Source organism: Mus pahari, chromosome X, assembly GCF_900095145.1.
Source record: "Mus pahari chromosome X, PAHARI_EIJ_v1.1, whole genome shotgun sequence".
NCBI classification, from domain to species: Eukaryota; Metazoa; Chordata; class Mammalia; order Rodentia; family Muridae; genus Mus; species Mus pahari.
In genome coordinates this window covers 3,694,037-3,701,542 of record NC_034613.1, presented here as the reverse complement: position 1 = coordinate 3,701,542, position 7,506 = coordinate 3,694,037, and the positions used below count along the sequence as shown (strand labels likewise).

Here is a 7,506-nt window from a genome sequence, read left to right as displayed (position 1 = left end):
TCTCTCTCTCTCTCTCTCTCTCTCTCTCTCTCTCTTTCTGTCTTTTTTTTTGATTGGATATTTTCTTTATTTATATTTCAAATGTTTTCCCCTTTCCAGGTCTCCCCTTTGAAAAGCCCCTATTCCATCCCCTCTCTCTCTCTGCCTCCAGGAGGGTGATTCCCCCACCTACCCACCCACTCCCCTACACTGGGACATCAACCCCCCCCCCCTCAGACCCAAGGGCCTCTCCTCCCACTGATGTCCAACAAGGCCATTCTCTGCCACATATGTAGTCAGCGCCATGGGTCACTCCATGTGTATTCTTTGGTTGGTGGTCCAGTCCTGGGGAGCTCTGGGGGGAGGGGGTCTGGCCTGTTGACACTGTTGCTCCCTCCATGGGGCAGGACTGGGATAAATTAAAACAAAGACTGGGTGCTTTTTAAAAGGAATTTATACTGACACAGAGATACTTCACATAACTTCTGACAATCCCTTTGACTACATTTTGCAACAAGTTCCCTAACTAAAACCCATCCAGTGCTCTGTCCTCTAGAATGTCTATTGTGTTTGCAAGTACAATGATGTTTTGGCTAAGCCATCATTCCCAGAAAATGGAACTGAGGATATATTCCCATGAAGGTTAGAGGATCAAAGCTACTTTTTGTACTTGGTAGTCAGCCCATATTCTCTCAACAGTCAATACCTGAATGCATACTGTGGGGTCCTTCCATAAGCATCCAGAGTTCTCTACCTCAGGAATTTCAGTTTTTGTTATATTATATTTTTTTGTTGTTTTGTTTTGTTTTACAGAGAAACAGAAAGTGTTAGGAAATGAACACCCTCGGAGGCAGGTCTCAGTCAGTGATTGAAAATGCATCCAACTCCTGCCAGATAGGTGTAGAACACCAAATGAGCCCTGGCTGAGAATGGTTCCTACTTGCTTGTGGTGCCTATAGTAAATGTGTGTGAAGGGAAGTAGGATGTGGTGAGGCAACACTGGGTAGGCTGTAGGCAAAATTCTCTGAGCTGGAGAGTTTACTGGAGGAGACAGGTGGAGTGAAGAGGAGGCTCTCTGTCTCTTTCTGTGTCTCTCTCTCTCTGTGTCTCTCCCCGCCCCCTCTGTGTGTGTGTGTGTGTGTGTGTGTGTGTGTGTGTGTGTGTGTGTTGGAGGATAAAAATGATGATCCAACCTTATTTCATAACACTGCCTGGTGTCAAGCAGTCCCTTGTCTGAAACAGATGAACAGGTTGGAGCTAATCTCTGGATCCCTTGTAGTTCCTTTTAGAAAATGGCTCTTTGTGCGACATCAATTTTCAGGTGAGTGCAGTTTGGAGAACAAGCCCTTAATAAGCCATTTCATAGCTTTTCAGATTCTGGCTTGCTAGGGATATTTTGAATTTTATTTACTTGTTTTGGAGCTACTAAAAATCAGGCTGGGCAGTAGTGGTGTAGGCCATTAGCCCCAGCACTCAGGAGGCAGAGGCAGGCAGACCAGTGAGTTCAAGCCCAGCCTGCTCTACAGATCCAGTTCCAGGACAGCCAGGGCCATTATACACTGAAGCTCTGTTTCAAAAAAAAATCAGCAGGCTGTTTTATTATAGACAATAGTGTCAATTGGAGGACAGGATTAGACAAAAGATGCAAATGCCCCCTTAGCTGAATTTCTGGACCAGATTTGGCTGGTATGTGGACAAATGAGACCCCTGAAGAGCATGGCAGATTTTAAAAGTGGTAATGGAGATATAGAGTCCTGGTATTTGAAGGGACTCTAGCCAGCACAGGGCTGGCAAAGCATGGCTCTCTGGCAGGCCTTGTCTTTTCCCCCATTGTCCCTTCCTTGCTAAAAACCCTTAAGATTCATTCCTAAACTAGCTGGCCACCTAGGTCTATTCCCTTATTTGGACACTTCCTCCTCCTGAGGCTGACTACCATCATCCAGCAATCAAATTATTCAAATCCAGCAATCAAAAGATCCCCTTGGTTCACCTAAATAACATGCCCAATCAAGATATAGCACCACATCCCAGCCCATTCTAACACAGACCTCCCCCTTGTTCCCTCTTCTTAAAAGTTACACTTGCAAGGTCATTTGCTCCTGTTTTCTGCCTAAGACAGAAAGCAGACAGTTTTACTTTTCGTCCCAGCATAATAAAGGATTTCTCTGTGAATACAGGTTTTTGGGTGTGGTTTGCACCAAATCGGGGTTCTTTTTCAGTACTGGCCCCTAATCAAAATCTCATCCGTACAATGTCTTCATAGACTCCAGCTATGTCTCTCCAATCCACCTCTTGGCAAACACCAAGGCCAGACCTTCAAGCACTTCTGAAATACAAGGCCACCTCGCTAGATAATATACATCTTCTATTCTATGAAACATTTTTTATTATTATAAAGTGGAACTGAGGGCAAGGGTCAAGTGTAACATCAACAAATGTCATTTTTGTCCTCTTTTCCTGACATTAGGGAGTATCTTTCCCCATGTTTTTCAGGATGTTGTTGTTGTTGTTGTTGTTCTTCTTCTTCTTCTAAAGAATGATTCTTTCATTTTTTAAAAATTATTTTATTAGATATTTTCTTCATTTACTTTTCAAATGCTATCCCGAATGTCCCCTATACCCTCCCCCAACCCTGCTCCCCTACCCACCCACTCCCACTTCTTGGCATATCCTGGTACACATGCAATCATATTAAATGGACACAATCCACAAATGCATTTGGCTTTTGATAAGTGCAGAATTTCAGCTATCTGCTTGGAGGGAAATCCGGCCACAGGCTCTGGAATTACTAGAGGGTAGAGATCCATAGAAGCATGAAGGATATGGGATAAATATAGACTATTAACCATGACAACATCTTTATCCATTAATTTTCTTATAAAATGAGGTCTTAGTAAGAGTTTCTCAATACCATTATACCTCTGATGATAATTAGCACCCGTGACCTTCTCTAGTGGATTCTTCTTGTCCTAGTGGATTTACTTGCCTAGAAGGTAAGATCCTGGAAGTTTATATTACACTGGGGAGGCTCACAACTAGAGGGCAGGACTAGGAACCCCCTGTCTCCATGTCTCATATTGAAATAAACTCCAATGGCAGTTTGTACTCGAAAGGTCTACCTTGGAATTGAGACCAAATAGAGACTTTGTGAACTTACTTAAAAAAAATTATTTATTATATATAATAGTGTCTGCTTACATGTATGTCTGCAGGCCAGAAGAGGGCACTGGATCTCATTATAGATAGTTATGAGCTACCATGTGGTTGCTGGGAGTTGGACTTAGGACCTCTGGAAAAGCAGCCAGTGTTCTTATCCTCTTAGCCATCTCTCCAGTCCTGGAATTACGTTTTTTAAAAACTTTGTTTATTTTCTGTCCTGTTTCTTCAAGTCTTTTCAGCTTTCCCTTTGAGTACTTTTTTCTAGTAAATCACTTACATAGAAATCCTCATGTCAGTATTTGATTCCAGAGGGTCTGGCAAACACAAGATCATTCTTGGCCCATTTGAGTTGCAGGGGAGATACATTCTGTGAATTATATCACTCACATGGAAACTTACCATCACCAACAAAATAGGTCATTGTACTTTACTTAAATCACAGTTGTGGGGTTGAGAGAATGCAGCTCTGCCATTTACATGTGGCATCCATAGCCAGCAGGACCACAAAGGATCCCAACAGGTGTTATATGAACCTGTTTAGACAAGGAAAGGTAGACAAGCTAACCTTGCTAAGGTTTTAAATGACTTGTATCTTGAACACTCAAAACTATGCCTCTGTGTTTTCATGCATGCAGACCACAAGGAATCATGTTTTTGAATAATGGCTCTTTAGTGACATGGTCTCCATAATTGTATTACAAAATGGATTAATGATATCCTCCCCATGTTTTGAGTTCTACTGGTTTACAGTATTTTCTCATTCTGTAACTTTGCTTGGTAGCACATTTGTGAGATACTAATATCTCCCCTTTAAAGGCAAGAAAACTGAGACCAAAAGAGAATATAGTCCCAACACGATACTGACAACAAAGTGTTTCATCAGCCAAAACTGTATGGCTCTGACTCAGGTTCTGTTCTCTCAACAGACACTAGGACCAAGTCGTTTATATTGTAAACCTGAATGATGAAAGGAGATTGCAGGCTTCATTTTCAATTTTGAAATGCACGTTTTCAGCAGCAGAGAGCTTAATTTTGAAAGTTGTTGCAAAACGATTGCTATTTCCCTTCCTTTACAGGAAGGTCCCGAGGTTAGAGCAGAGGTTTCCTTTTTTCCATGGGGTTCAGAGTTTTTGCCACAAATAGGGTATGCCTGTTTGACAGAAAACACAGGAAGATGTTCTGATTGTGAGACAGCTCAAGGTTAATGGCATTTCTCAAATAAAATGCTCAGCATATAATTATAAAGTTGAACGAGATCTTATGAGAACATTAAGGTCTGTGTCTCTGCCTTTCAGTGGAGACCAGCTAATTAACTTATAATCTTCTGTATGTGTTTAATTTTGATAAGATTTATAAACATTCATTAGTTCATTTTTATTCTCATTCACATTACGTTTTAGCTAATGGTAGGGTGTCTTGCATCACAGGACTCTGATTCCTAGTTAGACAACTGACCTTTATGGCTTTCCAAAGAACTTTTTAGGCCCAGTGAATGCAAGAAGTGAATAACACATATCACATAGAAAACAGTGTGCTTTCTCACAATTTATAACTAACAGGAGTTCTTGTCGGCATGGTTACTGAAATGGAAACAAGGTAAATGTGATTCTGTAGGCTTGGAAAGTGCAGTGTCTTCCTTGGATAACTGGGGAGCAGGAAGCCAGTTTTAACTACACGAGAGGCTCTTGCAAAACAAAACGAAACAAACTATGCACAAGCTCAATCTTTTGTGTTTTACCATTTTCACTTCTATCTATAAGTGACTGTATAATCCATATTCCAAACAAGAACCCTTCTTAGGGAGATGGGGGTGCTATTAACAATTATATCCAAACAGTAAGACTGCTCTGAGAAAAGGGGATTAATGGCTACTCCCTGAGACACTGAGGGTCTGTAAGCAGAGTAAAAAACTGTATCCAGCTCAAAATTAATAAGCAAAAAAGTTTTAAGTCACAGCTAATTAAAAGGATCTCATTATGAAAACTTTCGATGTTCTTACTTCACCTTAGAATTATGGTTTTAAAAAACGGAACACTAAACAAAGAAAGAGCCTCCATTCCAATAACGACAAGATACAGGACAATTCAATTCTTTTCTGGAAACGTTTTGGGACTGCGCACCATGTAGTCCCACCCACTGCCCTATTAGAAACTCCCAGTTCCACCCCACTGGACCCATAACTACCTTCTGTTCCTGCCTCTCCACTCACCACTTCTGAAACTCCTTCTTGCTCCCCAACGATGAGTGCCTGGAGCCGTCAGCATTACACCGCGGAGGTGGAGGCCAAGATCGATCGCCTAATCAGCATGCATCTGGAGGCCTCGGATAGGTATCTCTCTCTGGGATTCTTTTTCAAAGATAACAGGTCTATGGGCAACCTGGTTCATTTCTTCCGAGATCTGTCTGAAGAGAAGCGTCAGGATGCCTATCTTCTAATGCAAACTCGACAGAGCGGCTGTGACCACTTCTCTGATGGGCAGGTGATGCCCTCATGTCGCTGTGACGGGAGCCTGGATGCCATGGAAACTTCCTTGGCCTTGGAGAAGAACCTGAACCAAGTCCTTCTGGATCTGCATGCCCTGGGTTCAGCCAACGCAGACTTCCAACTCTGCCACTTCTTGGAGAAGCACTTCTTGGAGAAGGAGACGTATCTCATCAAGAAGATTAACGACTACCTGACCAACCTCCGCCAGCAAGCCAGCGAGGAGGAAAGCCTGAGTGCAAGTCTCCTCAAAAGGCTCACGTTCAGCAGTGACTAGGGACTCCTGGAGTCCTTGGTTGGTGGCCTTGAGGAGCCGGCTCTGTTTTGCTGATACCAGCTTCTTGTTCAGCTCAGCATCAACTGCTAAAGCCACATGCCAATTGGAAACAAAGTTTCTTCGCGTAGACAAAAAAACAGCTAAGTTGGGAGTAGAATGAAGGATTTATTGTCTGACAGTCTCTGGCAGTGTTAAGTAAACTGTTCTTTTCTGGATCATCTATACACTAAAGAACCGAACCTGTGTTTGGTTTGCCCTCCCATTCCCCAATCTTAATAATTCATAAAAATTGTATACGGTCTTAGTGGTGGTGTGATTTTAACCAATTCTGTCTGCTGTACTTTGCTCCAGATGCATTCTAAAATGTATGGTTAATTTTTGCCTAGAAGAAAAAAAGTGGACTGACTGTCTGGACTACATCATGTTGTACCCCCACCCCCTACTCGCCATCAGTCACCATCTAATTGCTTTTCCTGATCTCCCAGTTGATGTGATGCCATCTGCTTATTCGCGGGAACCCAAGAAGCAGCAACCCCATGAAAGTCATCGTGGTATCTCCCACTAGGTTGCTGCTGACAACACGGACTATCTACCATGCCCTGACCTCTTGATGAAGATTCTCAAGTTAAACGTTGGTGGACTTACACTTAGAAATAGTGCTTCCATTTGGTAATTGGCTTATTTTTGCTTTATGGACATGATCAGTAGAACGAAGTTCCGATTTCTGATTGCCTGTTTAATCTCTTAGGGCTAATTTTTCAATCCAGATAAGAGGAAATGAGAAAGGCTGCATAAGCACTACGGTATGTTACATCTTTTATTAACATGTCTGTGTGTTATGGATTCTTTTATGCCATTTAAAGGTTTATCTTTCTAGACTGCAACCGAGAATATATAGATGAATAAACACTGTCACCGCAGATTAAGTTTCTGTTGCTTCTTTTCAAGAAGAGGGGCAAAAACTTCCATGAGAGAGCCAAAGTGGTTCAAGTAGGGGTGGGTCAGACAGAAGCTGAATCTCAAAAGCCAAGATAGGAGAAAGAGCATTGTGGGGAAGGTCACTGCATAGAGAATGTGTTTCATTTTTATGGGCAAGTTTTTTAATTTTAATTTTAATTTTTGCTAAACTCATAATTTTTGTCCTACAGATAGCAATAGAGTAGTTATTTTCCTTGAAATTTGGAAAGCTGGAGCTGGGGTTGTAACTTTTTTTCTCAAACTGTAGACTTGGATTGGGGGTTGGGTACTGGTAAAGATGAATTGGAGGTTGTGTGAAGGGCTTCCTGTTGCTATACCTCAAGCTCAGTTAAACCAGCTAGTACAGAAAGAAAAACTGGGACTGAGGACAGAGAGCAATGGGTATTCGTTTTTATTATTAATTGTTTTATTTATTTAAATCCCAAATATCGTTCCCCCCAGGTCCCTCCTTGCAGAGTTCTTCCCCTCCTCCCTCACCCCTTTGGCTCTGAGAGGGTGCTAGCCCCAGAATTCCCCACCCTGGGGCATCAAGTCTCTTCAGGATTAGGTGTAGCCTCTCCTACTGAGGCCAGACAAGGCAGGCCTCTGCTACATTGTGCTTGCACCCTTTGGTTGGTGGCTCAGTCTCTGG

General features: G+C 42.3%; 1 pseudogene across 1 annotated transcript; it reads left to right on the top strand.

Moving 5' to 3' along the window:
* The first annotated feature begins 5,355 nt into the window (after positions 1-5,355).
* Positions 5,356-7,217, top strand: LOC110313259 (annotated as a pseudogene). The gene has a single exon (XR_002380093.1). The product of XR_002380093.1 is annotated as a ferritin light chain pseudogene (transcript).
* Positions 7,218-7,506: the final 289 nt, after the last annotated feature.